This window comes from Crotalus tigris, unplaced genomic scaffold (assembly GCF_016545835.1).
Source record: "Crotalus tigris isolate CLP2741 ecotype Arizona unplaced genomic scaffold, ASM1654583v1 scf7180000024307.1902530, whole genome shotgun sequence".
Lineage (NCBI taxonomy): Eukaryota > Metazoa > Chordata > Lepidosauria > Squamata > Viperidae > Crotalus > Crotalus tigris.
In genome coordinates, this window is record NW_024100479.1 from 1,463,267 (window position 1) to 1,483,403 (window position 20,137).

Sequence of the window (20,137 nt, forward strand, 5' to 3'; positions counted from 1 at the left end):
CCAGGGCTGCATCAGCATTGTGGTGCCCTCAGGGGGTGTGGGGTGTGTGTGTGGCCCACTGGGTGGGCATGGCTGCAGTGATCACGGCAGACTGAGTGTGGCCGGGGCCAGTCCCTCGCCATCTCCGGGGCATCCCTGGGGGGGGGGGCAATGCCACTTGCTTGCTCACTTCCTGCCCTGTCGCTTCTAAACGCCACATGCTTGCTACTCTGGTGAACTCTGCTGGGGCAACGGTGCACGTGCCCACAGAGAGGGCTCTGAGTGCTGCCTCTGGCCCGCGTGCCATAGGTTCGCCACCACTGGTCTAGTTTATGTCGATGTTATTTCCTGATAGTCTCCTAGCTTTCTGAATCAGACCAGTTTGATTTGACACTGTCAGTTAATTGGACCACATTATGAAAACATGTACGATCATTTTAATTGTAATTATCTACCAGTTAAAATCAAATTTTAAATCAAATTTATCTTTTATTCTGCCTTCCCTCCCCTACAGATTTCAAAAATGTGCACATAGCATGCTATTCAGGTTCAAGGTAGCATAGGAGAAGGACTGGCAAAGCTAGGGGGAGGAGTAAAAAGAGGGATCAGCCTAGAGTCGTTATGTAATCACAAACAAATTCCAACCCCCTCTTGACTGCCTTCGACCCTTATCTAATCTTAACCAGATGCTGAGTGTTAGTTAAGAAGTTTCCTGTGCATAGGCTTTTAGCAACAAATCAGTTAAGCTGGACCTTCATGTATGTACTTGGTCTTTCACGCCATACATAGCTTTGGCATACAAACATATCCATCATGTTATTCTCTTTTGAGATAAACAAGAATATTCAAAAGAAGAAAAGTAGTAGTCAAATAAACTAAAAGTTTGAGATAATAGGGGGAAATCATTAATCTAATTAATATCAGTGCTATTCACCAGGATAAAACAATGAACTAGATTTAGAGCTAATGTTTAGAATGGAAGCTGTACATTCAGTGCAAAGTCTGAATTTGACTGCATCATGTGTCCTGAAGTTGCAGATCCACAATCAATGGTAAACCCAAGTAGTTGAAAAGTGGATATCAGCTGAACAGAAATATAAAAGGAAGCTTGATTGACCACCCTTGTTCCTTTGACTTACTCAGATCATCCCACCTGATTCTGGAAAAAGACACAGTTACTTTAATTGAAAGCCAAAGATGCTGAATTTGCCTTCCAACCCATTTTGAAATGCCTCTTCTGAGTTGGTTAAAAAAGCAATGCAGAGCCCTAATAAATACCTGGCCACATATCAATATCAGAAATAGGGATGTGATTTAATCAATGTGCTTAATTTTGTTCTGCCCTTCAATTTTTCCTGCTTCTTGATCCTAAAGAGAGAGCTTTAACAAACAAGATAGTAGTAACTGGGGCCAAAGCAGTGTTTATCACTATGACAGCAGTCTTCTCCTAAGTACCTGTGGACCTTTCCAGTCGCCTATATTTGTTTCAAAGATTAAGCCAGACATGTTTAAATACACACAGGTGTTAAGTGAAACTGCAGAAGAAAAATGTGAGTCTACTCTGCAGAGTATGAGAAGCGGTATGTAGCTTCATTATGCTTTTGCTTGAATGTTTGTTTAGGCATAGTACAACGATAGGATTCTGAGAATAAAATACTATTCTGAATTAGAAAAAAAAACCTGGACTGGTTTACTAGTTTCTATGTTATTACAATTGAAAGTAAAAACTCTCTTCCCTATCAGAGAACCTCTGATTTGGATTAGTAAGCAGTTTTGAAAATAAAACTTTGCCCCATAATAAGAAACTGCTGGGCTGGAATAACAATAAAAATGAAACTCAGTTCAACGTCTATATCATAAAATACTCTGACCTAGAGTAATGATCTCATCTGGAAAATGAAAGTCCAGTTGTTTATCAGAATCCTCCTGAATGGGTGTAATGAGTAGTTTTCAGAACTAAAGGACTGGACTAGGCAGAAAAAAAATTGTTGACTTCACCCCTCTGTTTCTAGCATTATTGTCCAAACCTTGAACCACACAGCACATCCTGGACAGCTTTCCCATCAAATTTACTCTCTTGCCAGCCACTCCCAGCATGGCTGGCTGGGGAATTCTGGGAGTTGAAGTCCACACATCTTAAAGTTGTCAAAGTTGGACACCCCTTTTCTAGTCCCTTTGAAGATTCTGGTTCTGTCATTTGAATAAGTGGTTGTGCAGAAGGATTCAAAAACAGGATGATGTATATATTTTCACAACTGGGGAACACCCATTAGCAGGTACTGTAGGCTGCCCAGAACGTATCTGAAGTTTCCTAATATAGGGCTTTTCAACCTTTTCACCCATTGTACCACTTTTAGGATATGGCAACATCCGAGTACCACCAGTCGCCTAGCAAGGTGTCAAAAACTTGATGACCAAAAAAAAAAAAAAAGGAAAAAAGTGATGAAGTACAGGTAGTCCTTGACTTACAACAGTTCGCTTAGTGACTGTTTGAAGTTATAATGGCACTCAAAAAGTGCCCCCCAAGCCACAGCTGAGCAAGACACTTGCCTGTCCACCCGGCTGCACTCTTTGTCCTGTCTGAGGTTTTCATTGTTGTGAGCATTTCTGCTGAGGATTGGCAGCGGGGATAGGGTGGGGGGTGTTTGGTTTTTATTACCATTTGGTTTTTATTTTTATTTTATGTCTGCTAGGTGGTTGCAGCAGGTTTTGGTCACTTCACATGATCCTGGGACACTGTGACTGTCATAAATATGAATCAGTTGCCAAGCATCTGAATGTAAATCACAAGACCCTGGAGATGCTGCAACATTCCAGCTGATCAGTGCTTCTTCTGGGCTCAGCAGAAGTGCCAGGATCAGCACCGAGATCCAGCTGGAGCCTGGCACTGATCCTGGTGCTTCCGCTGTGCCCTGACAGCCCTGCAGCTCCAGCCATCTCTGGCTCAGGCTTGTACAGTGTTACCACCGGTTCAGCTCATTCCCCTCCCCCGCTACCACTTTTCTAGGATGGTTGCGTACCACCTGCCAGATGCAAATGTACCACAGGTGGTACCTGTACCACTGGTTGAAAAGCCTTGTCCTAATGCACAATATTTCACATTTGACTTGGATCTTTATTGCAACATCAGCAGTGAAACCTTTTTACAACACTTCATTGCCCCTAACATTTTCAAGCAAAATTGCCTAAAGCTGACCATGATGCTGCCAAAGTGAAGAGCTATTGGTCTTCTACAAGACCTTGAAAATCTATTTCCCTGGGTATTAAAATCAGAGTGCTGGATGAGCCATTTATTTATACTATTATGATTATGATTGTTATTGTTGTTGTTATTATTATTATGGATCATCGCACAATCAGCCAGATGTTCAGACTGGATTTGGCATTTTGTCTACCTATCGAGTCCTTACCCAGGACCTGGGATAGGCAGATGTGGATGTTTGATGGTATTACAGATATCGTCGCAGGATGGAAGCAGTTCCTAGTAAGGCCGCCTTTTGTAATTGACTAATAGCGAATTTGTCAATGCCAATGATGTTCAAGTGGTGCTCCAGTTGTTTTGGGATTGCACCCAAGGAGCCTATTACTATTGGTACTACCCTTGCTTGCTTTTGCCACAGTCTTTCTATTTCTATTTGTATGTCTTTGTATTTTGTTATCTTCTCCAGTTCTTTCTTGTCTATTCTGCTGTCTCCAGGCACTGCCACGTCCACTATCCAGACTTTTTTGTCTTTCTTATCGACAATTGTTAAGTCTGGGGTGTTATGTTGCAGGTGCTTGTCTGTTTGAATAATAATAATAATAATAATAATAATAATAATAATAATAATAATTATTATTATTATTATTATTATTCAAGTTGGAAGGGACCTTGGAGGGCATCTGGTCCAACCCAACTAGGCAGGAAACCTTATACCATTTCAGACAAGTGGTTGTCCAGTCTCTTCTTAAAAACTTCCAGTGTTGGAGCATTCACCACTTCTGGAGGCAAGTTGTTCCACTGATTAATTGTTCTAACTGTCAGGAAATTTCTCCTTAGTTCTAGATTGCTTCTCTTTGGTTAGTTTCCATCCATTGCTTCTTGTCCTGTCTTCAGGTGCTTTGGAGAACAGCTTGACTCCCTCTTCTTTGTGGCAGCCCCTGAGATAACACTGCTATCCTGTCACCCCTCGTCCTTCTCTTCAATTCCTGAAATGAAGAGAAAAGGTTGCAGAACCTTTGATTTGACCATATGGTGATACTTGGTTTTTATGTTTCCAACTCTATATAAGCCATCCAAGGTCACTACTGCAATATGGGTGGCCATATAGATTATCTAAAATAAATAATAAATATGCATTATTTACTAATTAAATGTATGTGCTGCCCATCTCGCCATCAAAACCCTGTTACCTCAATTGGAAAAATAGAAGGGGTAGAATGTGTCACAATGTCACAATGCATCTTTCACCACCCTCCTTGACCTCCTGTGTATGCCTATGAGTCTAAACAATTACAAAGAAACCCACAACCTACAGAAAGAAAGTCTCCCAGGAGACTATGCTGAAAATCAGATGTTCATTAAATAGATAACTCAAAACAATTTCCTCAGCTGACACAGCCAAAGAGTTCTGAATTATTGTTCTGAAATATTTTGTTGGCCTTTCTTTCTCCTTGGCTCTGAAAAGTGATTGTGATGCCAGCGGAGAGGAAGAAAGAGAGAGAGGTATGTTCAAGTCTCCTAGGATTTGGGATTTCCTCCCCTCCCTCCTCTTCTTTAGCTGATGTTGTTGTTGTCACATAACTCACCTGCCAACTTGTTCTTGTTAATTCATCTCTTCTCTTCCGCCTCCGCTTTGAGGCGAGGTGACGGAGGCCGAATGGGGAAAGAGAAAGAGAGGAGGGGGGGAACAGCGGACGCTGAAACCGAATGAAAATGAATGCTATTTTCAAACCCTAAGCAAGGCTGCAGAGGCTAATAATTACATTAAAAAGGCCCTCTGCAGGCAGGTGCAAATAGGCTAGTCTAAACAAGTGCCACTCTTTGATACGAGGCTGTTGGAGATGCTGTCACTACCTGCCCAGACGGCCACCTTTCACCTCCAGCCATTGTGCTCGGTTAGATCGCACTAACAGGGAGAGCGGGGGGGGGGAGGACTTGTTTGTCTCACGCTCCAAGGCAGCCGAGAGACTTGCCAAATGACAGGAAGACGCTTACATTCGCAAGGTGTGATTGCCTAAGTGTTTGACTGTCTCTAATTAGCTTGCCTTTGCTGGTTGGTAGCTCCTCTGTCAGAAGCAGATTGACTCCGCAGGCTTTAAGCAAAGTGGTTTGATTGGTGTTGTTATCATATGTTTATTTAACTCTCCCAGTAGCCTCCAGCCATGTTTGGAATAGTATGTCCTTTTCCCTTTTCCTTTCCTTCTTTTCCTCTCCCCTCTCTCATTTCCCTCTCCTCTCTTCCCTCCTGTTCCCTTCCCTCCTTCCTTTCCTTTCCATCCCATTTCATTATTTTTAAGGAAGATGCATTCATTAGATTAATCATTAATTTTTGAGATCCTACATCAGCTTTCTTCCTTGGACTTCACCAGCTTTTTAGTGGCATCTTCTACTTAGGGAAGCAGGTGGCGTTTGCTTAATAGAGGATTGCCCTGTAACATTGCTTCTGTAGAAATGTCAGCCTAATTCTAGGTTTAAATGGGAACAAGGGGCAACCTGGAATTGTTATCGCTCACTATGTTGCAGCAGAATCTGAGTATGATTTTTCTTTGGCAGGAAATTATATTTTGGTACAAATGGAATATTCCTATATATCTATGAAATGTATAGATGTATTCCCACTTGTCTTCATAGAATGCAAGATGGAATAAATTGATCTTATCCCATATGATCCGCTCTATAACTGAGAAATGCATAGTTTTAGAAATGCAGTCAGACCTCAAACATCAAGGTCATCCTTACTCAGCCTCTGTATTCAATAGTTTTGTTTCCGTTGTTTACCTCAAGACTTCTTTCCATCAAATGCAGTGCTTAACAAGATTATACTGCAGAAAGCAGTGATGGGGATAGCTGATAGCTTTGTAATCTCCTCAGAATCTGTCTGGTCAGCTACTGCAGGATCTCATAGGAGACCGAGATTTAAAGAAAGTTTAATTCGATAACTAATGTTAATCGCTGAACTTTTTTTCTCTTGTAGTTCTGTTTCCCTACTTGCCCTGATCTAATGCCACCAAGTGTGCTGAAGCTACAATTCCTAGAATTGTCAGCCAGCTGTTTGTCCTGATAGCCAGGGCTTTTTTTCTCATAGAACGCCCAGAACGGAGTTCCGGCTCCTTTTTTGGATGGAACCTTATAGGGTAGGCAAGACGGGTTATACAGTATAATGTGTGGGAGTTCTGGCACCTTTTTTTTTTTTTAAGAAAAAAAGCACTGCTGATAGCTAAACATTCACAAAGTCATAACTGTAATATCTAGAGGACCCTTGATTATGGGATATTGCATGGAGCCATTTCTTTATCCAAGGATCAAGATGCATACATTGGGCACTCAGTGCTTGCTATGGTAGACTTTATTTCTCTAGAATAACAGAATAACAGAGTTGGTAGGGTCCTTTGAGGTCTTCTAGTCCAACCCCCTGTTCAGGCAGGAAACCCTATACCATTTCAGACAAATGGTTGTCCAATCTCTTCTTTAAAACCACCCACAACTTCTGGAGCACGTTGTTCCACTAATTAATTGTTCTAACTGTCAGGAGATTTCTCCTCAGTTCTAGATTGCTTCTCTCCTTGATTAGTTTCCATCCACTGCTTCTTGTCCTGCCTTCAGGTGCTTTGGAGAATAGCTTGACCTCCTCTTCTTTGTTGTAGTGCCTTAGATATTGGAACGCTGCTATCATGTCACCTCTAGTCCTTCTTTTCATTAAACTAGACATACCCAATTCTTGCAAGCGTTCTTCATATGTTTTAGGCTCAGTATTCAAGTATGTCAAGATCCTTCTGTATCTTGAGCCTATCTCTTAGACTTTGGCTATTCCTGCCAATTGGACTATTTCCTAGAAATCTTCTTGATCCAGTCTATTAGCACAGATGCATACCTATGCCACATCATGTAAGTGATACCATACCATATAACTCCAGGCATAGACAAGGCTGTAGCTGAAGGGCACCAGTTTGGGGATTGCTATGCTAGTCAAGCTAGAGGAACTAACTTTCAATAATTAGTGCAAATGTATATTTTCTTTAAACTGATATTACAGAATGCTAAACTGATGTGATTCCATGTATTTTTATTGAATGTATGTATCAGAAGTCTTAGAACTGCCCATCACCTTCTTTGAATCCAATTGGATTTAAAATCTGCACCATTATAAGATATTATTATTCTTTTTATTCTTCTCCTCTACTTCTGTGCTAAGGTCCGTGAACCATCATCTGTGACCCACTGAGTTGCAGTTATAAATAAAGCAAAATGATATTTTCTAGAGCTTTTGCTAATGGTCAGTTCCTGATAATGTTACACAATTCCCTTGAGCAAGTGGACTTGGTGGCAAATCTCTGTGTACACACTGGAACCTCAGCTCTGGAAGGAAGAGCCTTCCTTTAGCTACACTAATTGCCATGTCAAATTAGCATGATGAAACAAATTCTAATTACCCTGAAAGATCACTTAGGGTATTAGCTTTGCTTCTATGGCCTATTCTTCTGCCACTTATTTGCATACTAATCCAGGGATAGCTAGGTAGATGACAGTATGAATTGCTGTCTAGTCTGTTTACGAATATTTGCAGCAGGAGGTGCTGGCAGGCAGTTGCTGCCAAATCAGGAGGGAAACAGGAAATGGAGGCCAGGATGTTTAAGCTAAACGAAGATGGACTTCTTCCCCTCAGTGTGTGTGTATGTGTGTGTTTTAAGTGGTAAAAAATTTCTGCACTTTAAATATTCTAAAAACCTTCTCTCCAAAGGTTGGCTAGTTGTTTTAAATCAGCTTCAACCAAGCCAGTCTGGAACTGCAAAATATTCAGCAGCATGTGTATTTCTGTCTATTTAATGCTGGTGCTTATACAGTAGCACAAATATACTTAGGAATTCATTCTGATGGGTAAGAGATAATGATTGGCTATGGAAGAACAAACACTGTGTGTGTGTGTGTGTGTGTGTGTGTGTGTGTGTGTGTGTGTGTTGAATGTATCACTAACCCTATAAAGTTCTAGTGCGAGAGAAACCTATAAGGGATGAGGAATGCAGGGTTAACTTTTTGATCCTGTATCTATCAGTGCTGTGGTTAGTGTTATTGTTGGCCAATTTGTAGTCTGTCTGGAGCATTGTATATTCCTCTGGATTTTTCTTTTTTCTTTTTAAAAATATATCAGTTCTCATGTACACTGCCTTAAACTTGGATGGTAAATAAATCATATCATTCATCCTTCAATTATTTCAGCTTAGTATATTTCAACTCTGGAAGCTGGCATGAAAGCTGCCTGGGTGATTTTGGGTCAATCACCCTTTCCCAGCCCAACCCTTTTAACAGGGTTGTCGTTAGGAGGAGGAAGGAGGATTATGTATGGTTACCATCTTGAGTAACCATAAAGTAATAAAAATGGGATTAACAAAACCCCCAATAAATAAACAAATTATCTCTGCTCTCTCATAATTCCATTTGCTCATAGTAGTTCTGTTCCGACGATGACTTTATTTGCTTTATATGATGGAATCAGAATCTTAACATCTGCAGAACATCTGCAGAATTTTGTACAGCTGCCATTGCTCTACAGAGAAAAATGTCTTCATTTTAGAAATTTATAACTGTAAAATTGTATATCTTTTATGTTGCTTTATAGAGTTTTTTTTGTCATACATGACTGGTCACTAACTGCATTTGACTTATACATTGCAGTAAGAATCCACGAATAGCAAAAGGAAAAGCCAAATAATACAAGACATGTATTACATAAGAAAGAAAAATCTGAAAAGATTTTCTGCCTTATAACTGAGCCAAAAATACTTCTTTCAGCAGGGTCCTTCTCTCTGACTGCAGTGACATCAGTGCTAAGCCTTTTGCCCCCATTACTCTTGAAGGAATGGTTAAAACATCTGTCATATTTGATCAAGAATGATGATGCATACAATTCTGGGGATCATACTATAGAATTAACTGTCATATTCCCTATGAAATGCCAACCAATAGCTCAAATAGCTGTAGAAAGTTAACACTGTCTATATGAACATTTGATATAAATAATAGCCAAGGGATATCTTCTTATGCTATTTCTTTTTATCTGTATTCCTGCAATAAGCTACTCATGCTGCTATGATCCATATTGTCAAATCACCTAAAATACTTTCACATATATGTGTACATCCTGGCTGTAGTTGAATACAAATATGTAGAGTACCATAGGACTAATCAGAAGGATATCTCAATATGATCATATATAAAGAGGTATGCATTAGACAGGGGGACCAATGGCCTAGCAGTGGGCTTGTTGAGTGGAAGGCAGTTTGAGACCCAAACACCATGTGATGGGATGAGCTCTTGTTCTTTATCATCTACTGCCAATTTAACAGTTTGAAAGCATGCAAATGCAGGTAGATAAATAGGTACCACTTTGGTGGGAAGGTAACAGCATTCCGTGAGCCTCGGTGTATGGTCATGCTGACCACATGACCACTGAAGTGTCTTCAAACAATGCTGATTCCCTTGGCTAAGAAACAGAGATGAGCACCACTCTCTAGAATCAGACAACATAAAAACGTAGAATTGGAAGAGATCTTACAGGTCTTAGAGTCTGTCCTCAGCTCATTACTTTATCATTCTGATGAAAACAGCCATGTCTAGTAGTTAAGGTGCTGGCCTAGAAATTAGGAGACTATGAGTTCCTAGTCCTGCTTTAGGCATGAAAAACTGGTGGGTGACTTTGGGTATATCACTCTCTCTCATTCTAAACCACCTAACAGGGTTATTGCTGTGGGGAAAATAGGAGAAGGAAGGAATATTAGGTATGGTCACCCCCTTTTGTTATTTATAAATTAAGGTGGGAGAAAAATCAAATAAATAATTTGTAGGGTTAGAGAAATTCTAAAACAGTGTTTCTCAACCTTGGCAGGTTTAAGTTGTGTGGACTTCAACTCCCAGATTTCTCCCCTCCCCATCAGCATTTTAAAATTGCCAAGGTTGAGAAATACAGTTCTAAAGAGATTGATCTTACCCTGTGTTATGATATACCATAATAGACAGGTATAACTAGACAATGAAGCAGTATTGCTCTATTATTATAACATGCATCTCATAACTTGCACCATTGCTTTTGAGAGGAGAGGAGAGGAGGTACCAAAAACTCTGCATACGTAGGACTTTGAATGAGTATAGAAATATTCCCCATTTTTTTCCAGGCATTTAAGTGTATGACATGGCAAAATAGAAATAAGAGGATCAGCCAACACTCTTAAACCAATTCTATAAACCTGAAGCCTGAATGTAACAGTATATCATGGGTGAGCATTAAAGATTGATGAATCTGAAAGATCGCCCGGATATGCTTGGGCAAACTTTCTGAAAGGTTCTTACTGTTAGGTCACCTCTAATCTCAGGCATGAATTACTCTAGAAAGGTATTCTGGATTAATTATTCAAGTGGCTAATTCTGGAAAAAAATGTCGGCTTCTAAGCGGCGCAAAACAGCCTTGGGGTATATGGTCCACTCGCTGTAGGTTGCCACCATCTGAAGTAGAATTGTTCCAAATGACATTGAAATGACTCTTCAATCACATGGCTCACTTTGTGACCTTGGACTGGTCACTATTTCTATTCTTAGTGTGCTCAGAGGAAAGAGAAATATGTAATAAATGCAAGGAAGATAGTGAGGAAGACCACAATATCTGGCATTTATAACTGACCCCTTTAATAACACAAAGAAGATTTTTTTCAGCCAAAATTCTTAGCTTCAGCCCATCTACACTAGATTTTACAATAGGTCTGTTATAATTGGTGCCATGCTGCCACATAATGTAAAGTGCTACGTACATTTAAAACCTGCAAATAGTACTTGAATTCCATATTCACACTAATAAGAGTTCATCCTCCTGGTGGTGAAAATGAGTTTCAGAGTGACAGTCAACGAGTATGCATGGTGGAGATGGTATTTTCGATCTGAGTAAGTCATTAGGACGATGAAGCCTAGACTGAATCCCTGAGTAGCTACTTATTGTTTTATTATTATTTTGTGTAATAGGTTTTCAGTTGCGGTTATCTGATACCTTAGAAGCATCGTACGTAAACTAAAATAGACTGTAGTAGACTATAGAACTTTCAGAAATATTTGCATTGCCTTGCCCTAAAATATGGCCTCATTTTATGGGACAAATTAAAATAGTGCTCAATGAATTTAGTAGCAGTTATAAAACAATAACCAAAGAATAAAGAGTGCAAAGAAACACGAAGATAAATCGGATTCAGGAAATGTTGTTTCTCTTTAGCTAATTCTAGAGAAAGGAAGAGTGAAAGGTTTAAAATGAGCAAAATCCTGCTGAACTGGACAGGCTGGAATAATAAGCATGTGTGGGAGCAATTTTACTTTCTTCTGAGCAATCTTCTGAATTTTTCATTCCTTCCCATTAATTCCAAAGGAGAGAAATTAGTTGTGCCAGAAGGAGAAAATTTGTGTGACTTCTTTGATTTTTTTTTTTAAAAAACTAAAATAAAAAATGATTCTTCCTTTGTCTATGTAATGTCTGGGATTTGGGATGCTAGAAGATGTCCTGGAAAGTTGTGGATGGATAATTTGATTCCTTGTCTAGTTTACTCAAAATCCATTACATTCATTTCTTCTATTATTTTCTGATGCCATAATTTGTTTAAATCTCACTGGGTGATGGAAAGAATACCAGGTCTTCTAGAATTCCCCAGAAACTTGAATTACTAAAATAGAATTCATTTGTTGAGGCTTCTGCTTAACTTTGTATCATCTGGCCTGCTGGCTGCACAAAATCCTTTATTTTTTGTTCTAAATTTAAATTTAATAACCCTTCTCTTTCATTTCCGTTGTTTCTTATTGTTGACAACATTTTTTTAAAAAATAAACTCCCAAGGCTAGCAACATTGCTTTCCCCTTATACCCTGCAAAAAAGGAAAAAAGAAAAGAAAAGTCTTTTCCCAAATATCTCTGATTTTTTTTTTTTTTTTGAGAAATGTCAACAAAATGGCCTTTTTGATTAGTTTACCCCTTTAGCCTCCCACTCCTTAGAGTTTCAATTTCACAACTGGGATATAACAAAATGCTGTAGTGCTAACCTTGCATGCAATTCCACTTTCAACTGAGCATCCAGATTAGACAGTTCTGAGGTTTTGGTCCTCTGTTCATCCCCACTTAATATTATTTTTGTTCTTCTGCAAAATTTGTGTTTGCCAAGCTTATTACTACCTCCTTCCTCAGCCTCAAAGAAGCCTATCTGAATAAATAATAGTATCTACAAACCCAGCATTGGAAATGGAAGGACTAAATATGGCCCTTATATAAGTCAGGACTTAATCAAGTCAAGACTTAATCACAGGTTGATTTAGAAATGATTCTTCCCGTGCCTTTCAAAACTTTTGTGCCATATTAACGTGGCTCAACTCTTTTAATGACAATAGCGATGCATTGTGTAAGACATTCTGCATTTATATTAGCAACATAAAGTGTACTCTGATGCAGGGATATATGAAGAGCACCTTACAATTTAAGTCATCTGCGAAGAAAATAAGTTATCTTTTTTCAGCACATAAGGAAAAACTTATATATACATTAGGAAAGCCTATGTATTTTTCTGCCTATTTATCCATCCGTCCATTCATCTGTAAGACGGAAAGACGAATACCCTTGTGAATAACTTCAGTAAAGTTATCTTGAAAACAAGCTCATCTGTTGTCACCACATACAGAAAGTGACATCTATTCTAGGCAAAAGCAAAGAAGAGAAAGTAGGAAACTATAATTAGTTTGTGAAATAGCACTTGATTCTGATAAATTGCTTGTTCTCATCTATGAGGATATATTTATCTAACTTTGTTTTTCTTCAGTTTCCCCCCCCTTACTGTGGTCTATGATCTGTCATTTTAAAAAGCTCCCTTGTGACAATAAAAATAATGCAAAAGACAATAAGCATTCGGTCTCCATTTTGTAAAGAGAAAGCAATAGTAAGGTTCTAGTAACAGCTATACATGGATTTTCTCTCTTGTTTCTGAGAAAATTGTTCTTCAATCTGTTCAGTTAACACAAATATAATTAAATTAGCTATTATAATGCAGTCTCAGAAGACATGCATTGTGAGAGGGAGATTCTGTCTTGCAACTTGTAAGTGGAAAAATTGTAGTATATTTATTAAAATCTATTATTCCCTTGAGGCACTATAATGACTTTATCTATGGGCTTCAGTACTCAGATTTTGAGGAATGAGGAACATATAGGTAAATACTTAGTAGCAATCAGGAATGATATGATGACATGACAAAAAGGCAGAGTAAACTGTCCTACCTTATGTATCATAATGCTGGATCTGTAAACCTGACCTATAGATATAAGTAAAAACAAAATGGTAAAGATCTAAGATTGTGGAATAAATTGTATCACCTCGAGAAGCAATCAGAAATTCATATTTTAATGTTTCCTTGCACTGGAGAACGAGAGAGGGGAGAACACAAGACTATAAAATTATGCCAAGCGTAAAATGAACTGTAGAGAATATCTTAAACAATAAGGAGGAGAAGGAAGAAACAGCATCTTATAAAGCAAGGCAACATCTTGGAAAGAACAAATGGAGAAAGGAGGGAGAAAGAGATATTTTCCACTAGCAAAAACAGAACAAGGACTGTGAGCAATGGATGTATTTTATCCATGAATGAATAAAATTGTTGTTTGACGGTAAGTCTCAGGAAGGTGGGATATAAATCTAACCCAAAATGTATCTTAATACACACAGAGCTTTGCTTTTTTTTAAAAAAAAAAAAAACAACAAACCCACAGATATGGTGAGCCTTTTCTTATAAGTTTGAGGAACAGAAATGACATAATTCAGAAAAGAAAAAAACGACTAGGTATTTTAAAGCATTGGCAGACATTATTCTCATATTCTATACTGCACTTGCATATCAAACAGAAAAGAATGGCTGGGAATTGTGGTCACCTGAGTAAGAGAGTAATTCTAATTCTAATAGATTCTGTCTTTTCCATAATATTATCCCCCCCTCCTCCCTCCAAAAAAGATCCTTTAAAAGAACTGTGATATCTTAATTTAAGGCATATGGTACAGATGCAGCAGCTGCTGCTTTTATTGGGAAGTTAGCTGGGAATAATGCAGGAGCTCATGAACAAATGACAGATCATGATTTTGAACTGATCCTGAGAGATCTTTGTACAAAATCCCCTACAGTAGTCAGGGGTCATAGTTCAAATGTAGTTAGGTGACGTGAATTAGGTAAGATTAATAAATCTGGACACAAGCAGAATTCCAATTGGACAAAGCAGTTTGTTCTCACTGGTATTTCATTTCTGCTTAATATTCAGGAGGGAAATAATATAAGAAAACTTTGCTAATCAGCTTCAAGGGATCCAGGCAGTTTATGTCGGTTTTAAAAGATAAATTAGGGAGTGTGTTTGGTATTGTTGATAGTCTAATTTAATCATATACTCATGAGAACCTGAGTGTACAGTGTACAGTTAAGGTCAGCTTTAATAAGACAAGAAAGGGCACAATTATCAATTAAATACTGACCTGGTCATTTATTTGGCCTGAATCTAGATAACATTAAAAAAAAATAATTTGGATTGTGACAAGTGTTCCAAACAGTGTTTTTAGAAGAAAAAAACATTAGGGCAAGATTGCCTAATTACTTGTGTTGCCTATATAATTGTCTTTCAGCACAAATAAAATACGTAAAAAGAAAATAACACAAAATCATGATTGCAAAAACAGAGTCTGTTAGATGTGCTTCTTATGCCACAGAGTTGACAAGACAATGACTTAGCAAAGGTTTCAGAAATTCCTGATTTATGTTTCATTGCAAGTTTATCATCTCTAATTCATACTTCGCACTTCGATTGAATTTTACATTATTTTCCTTGTCAGTGTTTAGTCTAGACCAGGGGTAGGCAACCTTGGCTCTTTTATGACTCGTGGACTTCAACTCCCAGAATTCCTGAGCCAGCATGAAGTCCACGAGTCATAAAAGAGCCAAGGTTGCCTACCCCTGGTCTAGAATGGATCAACTGACTGCTACCTAGTGTCATTTATATAACACAGTCATTCTTGACTTATGGCCACAACTGAGCCCACCATTTATGTTGCTAAATAGAAACTTGTTAGGTTTTGCCCCATTTCACAACTTTTCTTGCCACATTTGTTAAATGAATTTCTGCAATTGTTAATTAATAAATGAATCTGGTTTCCTCGTTGACTTTGCTTGTCAAAAGGTTGCAGAAAGGGACTGCATGATCCTGGGACGCTGCAACCGTCCTAAATGTGAGTCAGTTGTCAAGCATCCAAATATAAATCATCTTGGGCATGCTGCAACGGTCATAAGTGTGAAAATTGGTCACAACTCACTTTTTTCAGTGCCGTTGTAACTTAGAACGGTCACTAAACAAACTGCTGTAAGTCAAGGACTATCTGTTCACATCCTGAAGCTACTTTTCATTCCCCCCCCCCCCGCAGGTTGAAATTCTTCTGTACCTGGAAAGTTTTTGCTGCATTGGTTTTCTCCATGAGGAGTGGCGATGATTAGAAATACCCAATAGTGCATTTTCTTTGGTTTTTTTCTTCTTTTTGTAAGATACGAGAAATGTAAAAGTATTGGGATGGCTTGTATAAGAAAAAAAGACTTAAATACTTAAGTGTAACTAATTTTAAGAAAATCTTAACCAGTAAGAATGTTTTGAATATTTTGGGGGAAAACAAATTTAAATAAGAATTTTGTAAACAGGATCTATGACGAGGCAATCGAGATGATCAGTTAGAAAAGAAGCTTTATATTGATGTGGTTATTATTTGCAGAAACATGAGAAAAATGTCTATATTTAATTGTCATGTATTCAAATAATAAGAAATGTATTAAATTAAGGTTGGCAAAAGAGAAAATTATTGGAAGAAGAGAAAACCAAGCAAAGCCATTATATGGACTGTAGAGCTATAGAAATTAATTGTTATTGATTGTTTTGTAAATACTAACCCAGACAACATGCTGTTTACCAGATATTAAGGTGATTATGTTAAAAATCAATAAAACATATTAAAAAAAATAGAAATGCCCAATAGCGGAATTTAAGGCTATTAAGCATGCCTTCTTATGTAGGCTTCCTGGGTGGAAGCATTTCTAAATTACTTTATAGAGAAATTATAGCAATAAGACTTACCCGGGCAGTTCTTGGCATTAATAAAGACTATTCTTGCATGTTTCTGCATTCTGTATTTTCAATTCCACTTTAGTCAGTCAGTCTATTTCATTTAACCAAACCTAAGCTTGGCCAACTTTGCCTGCGGTTGGGGCCATACATTTTATGGTGAAGTAACACGACATGTAAAATTTCCTATCTGTGATTTGTGATTTAAAAGTCTATTTGGATTCATACATACAAATAATTCCTATAACAAGGCAGGCCTATCTTCATTAGCAGGCATTATTGCATGTCTGACCTATTATAAAGGAAGGCTGTTAGTTTTAAAACTGAGATTAAGTTCAGGACTGAAAATGGGCTGAGGGCATGCAAAACAATGAGATCACACTAGGTGAATGGAGAAACTCTACTGTCAGAAGGTGAAAAGAATTTGCAGACTTGACATTTTCCGCTTGAAAAATGAAACATTGCCTTCAGTCTGCACAGCATTTAATAAAAGAAGGGGGCTCTGGAGCTTAAGTTCTGCTTTTCCCAAATTCCAGTACTAACCTAGGAGAAATGAGGAAGTGACCTATTTATTCCCAAACTAAAACTGAAAATAAAAATGTGAAATTGAATGCAATTTTTAGATGCAGGCTCTGTGGCTAAATCAATGAAACCTTGTGTAAGATATATATTCCTCCCCATTTTATTTGCTTAATTTCTCAGTATGTTAGGCTAATAGTTGTCAATCTAATGAATAGTCTAGCTGAGTGAAGATTTGAACTCCAGTTTCCCCAGTCCTACTTTGGTATTGTAATCATTCAAACCACAGGATGTACTTTTGATTATTTTACATAGACAGCTTGACTAATAACTATTGATAGATTTTTACAATACAGTATGAGTTTGTTTGATTCCCTAAAAAAAATCCATCTGTTTAATGGGCAAGGGAATCCCTTGAATTATTTCTCCACTCACAAAGTCTGATCCTACCAGTTTCTTTTTTTAAATTACCACACGTAGTTGAGTTGTACTTTCTATGTGGCTGTGAAATCATCCATCATTAGGGCAGTGACATCATCCAAATGAGTAGAGATGGACTCCTTTCACTGCTTTTATTTCTTGGAGGGGGGGGGGAGAGGAAGGGTTGCAGGAAATGAATGGAGAATGGAACCATTTTTAGCAATGTGTCGGGGGGGGTTGCATTTGGGGGATTTCAAGAGACTCAAAAAACATCCTCACGGCCCTTTTGCCACCCCACATGCTGCCCATCCCCAAAGTGAGTAAATTAGTAGACCAGCAAAATGCTATGGACATAATATACTTAGACTTCAGTAAGGCATTTGATGAAGTAAACCACAACCTATTTCTTGGTAAGCTAGAAAAAAAGTGGGATAGATCACTTTTTTCACCAAATAGATTTGTAACTGGCTGACAAACCATACTCAACAAGTAGTCCTTAATGGTACTACATCTGCATGGAGGGAAGTAAGCAGTAGGGTACCACAAGGTTCTGTCTTAGGCCCAGTACTCTTCAATATCTTGATAAATGACTTATGAAGCAATAGGGAATAGAAGGGGAACTTATTAAATTTGCAGATGACACTAAGCTGGTAGGAATAGTCAACATCCTAGATGATAGGCTCAAGATCCAGACTTGCTCTATCTAACAAAATGAAATTCAACAAAGAGAAAAGTAAAGTCTCACACTTAGGCAAGAAAAACTAAAAGTACACATGTAGATTAGGAGAAACCTGGCTTAATAGCAGTAACTGTGAGAGGGATCTTGGAGTCCTAGTGGACAATCAACTAACTGGTCTATAAGAAGAAAGCCTCGGGAATGAAAGTAGCTTAATTTACCAGAATTGGGTCACTAATAATGGAAAATTAAGTCCTGAGTATTAATTGGCTCCAGTTTCCAAGATACACCTTCAGGTTAAAACTGCATCAAAATAATTCAAAATTATGAGGGGGATGTGCAATTGTGCTCCATAACTTCTCTGCAAAATGTGACATAGCGATGAGAATGGTGCTGCACCAATCATTATAAATGTATCTTTTTATTATACCAATAACATAAATTTCCATTCATTTATTTGTTTTTCATGTAACATTTTCATTCTTTTTGCGTGAAAAACTGACAAGCTCTACCATCAGATTAAACGTCAAGGTTCCACTGTTGTAATCTGGAGCCCAGTAGCTCTGTCTTACTCTTACTCAATTCCAAATCCCTGACCAGGTCATTTAGTTCATTCTGTGAAATTAGATGTGGCTCAGGAGGAGCATACAGTGGGCTAAACTTTGGGTCTGCTGACATTGGCGGCCCTGGATCAGTTCCATCCTGTTCATCGTCTTTATCATCATCTAGAGAGTCTAGAGAGTAGGATTCTGGTGAATCTGGAATTGGCAAGTCCTCACCATGAGGTACAGGATGCAGTGCAGATGGAATGTTTGGATATTCCATGGTCCACTTTTTCTTTCCCAAGATCCCTTTTCAATTTTGAGAACCATACAAAAATAGCAGTCGCTACTATAATTGGTGGTTTCCCTCCACACCATTGGGACTGCGAAAGGCATGGACTTTTTCTTCTTGTTTAGCCAATGATGCAGATAAGTTGCACAAGTGATGCAACAATAACGAGGGGCCCAACTCTTGATCCCCTATTTTGCATCCAAAATATAGGTGGTATGCCTTTTTTTTTTTTTTTTACCACCGCTGTCATACTGCACTTTTGAGTTACAAATGTAACCTCACCACAAATGTAGCAGAAGTTATCTGCATTGTTTACACAGTTTTGTGGCATCTTGGCTTCTGAGGGAAAATATCACGCAACTGTTCCTTGGAAATGTTAGGCAATAACACTTTCACAATCCACCAGATGTAAATGGTAAAATGCACACTCTGTGGCTAGATCAACGAAACCTTGTGTAAAATATATATTCCTCCCCATTTTACATGATGCGTAGATCTGACCAAGACAAATGTACCTTGCAATAAAAGAACAATAAATTACAGTTAGGTAATCTTTAGTCTCAAAGTGAAGATAAATTTATACATTTCCATGTGGTACCATTTTCACTGTTCTACTATACTTTGTCGAGATGTTACGAGATATCATGTTCATTAGACACCTCCTTTCAGGCAAATATACTCGCCTGTGTATAAATCTTTATTGTGAAATATCTTGAAAACTTTAGCCAACCAGCAGCTTTATCACCTGTTTTCTAATTCATTTAATCAAAATATGTAAGAATTCACACATTTTATCTTGGAGGTCAATAATTTCCCCAAATTTTGTAAACCAGTGATGTGAGCCAGCAGTGTGCGACAGCAGCCAAAAAAGACAATGCAATCATAAATTGCATTAACAGAGAGATTGAATCATGTGAGGTACTAGTAACATTCTATAAAGCCCTAGTAAGGCCATACCTAGAATACATCCAACTATAAAAAAGATGTTGAGACTCTAGAACAGTGATGGCAAACCTATGGCATGCGTGCCAAGGTGGCACTCAGAGCCCTCTCTGTTGGCACGCGCGCCTTCGCTACCAGCAGCAGGTCCATCAGGCCACCACCGCCACCTGAAGCAGGAGCCCTACCCAGCACAAAGGATGCGAAGCAGCCAACTAGCAAGCTTGAGTAGAGGTGGTAGAGCAGAGGTCACCAACCATTATTGATTGGTGGACTGGAAGAAAAGGGAGGGGGGAAGCATTTTACATGCATGCATGTGCACCTGGGGCCTCGAGCATCAACGCACTGCAAATGGGGCGGAGCTAGTGCCTGCATGATACTCTCTAGCCTTGCCCCATTCTTATGTGGTCCAGATACAAGGTG

At 38.5% G+C, this 20,137-nt stretch overlaps 1 long non-coding RNA gene across 2 annotated transcripts in view; it reads left to right on the forward strand.

The window, feature by feature from the left end:
* Positions 1–4,572: 4,572 nt before the first annotated feature.
* The window catches only part of LOC120299680, a 47,945-nt gene continuing 32,380 nt past the window's right edge, over positions 4,573–20,137 (forward strand). The window contains exon 1 of one of the 2 annotated variants that reach the window (XR_005554470.1): positions 4,573–4,684. This is a non-coding gene — a long non-coding RNA (uncharacterized LOC120299680). Of the gene's footprint in view, positions 4,685–5,138; positions 5,186–20,137 lie in introns of those variants that run through there. The other variant, XR_005554471.1, reaches the window with a different exon arrangement.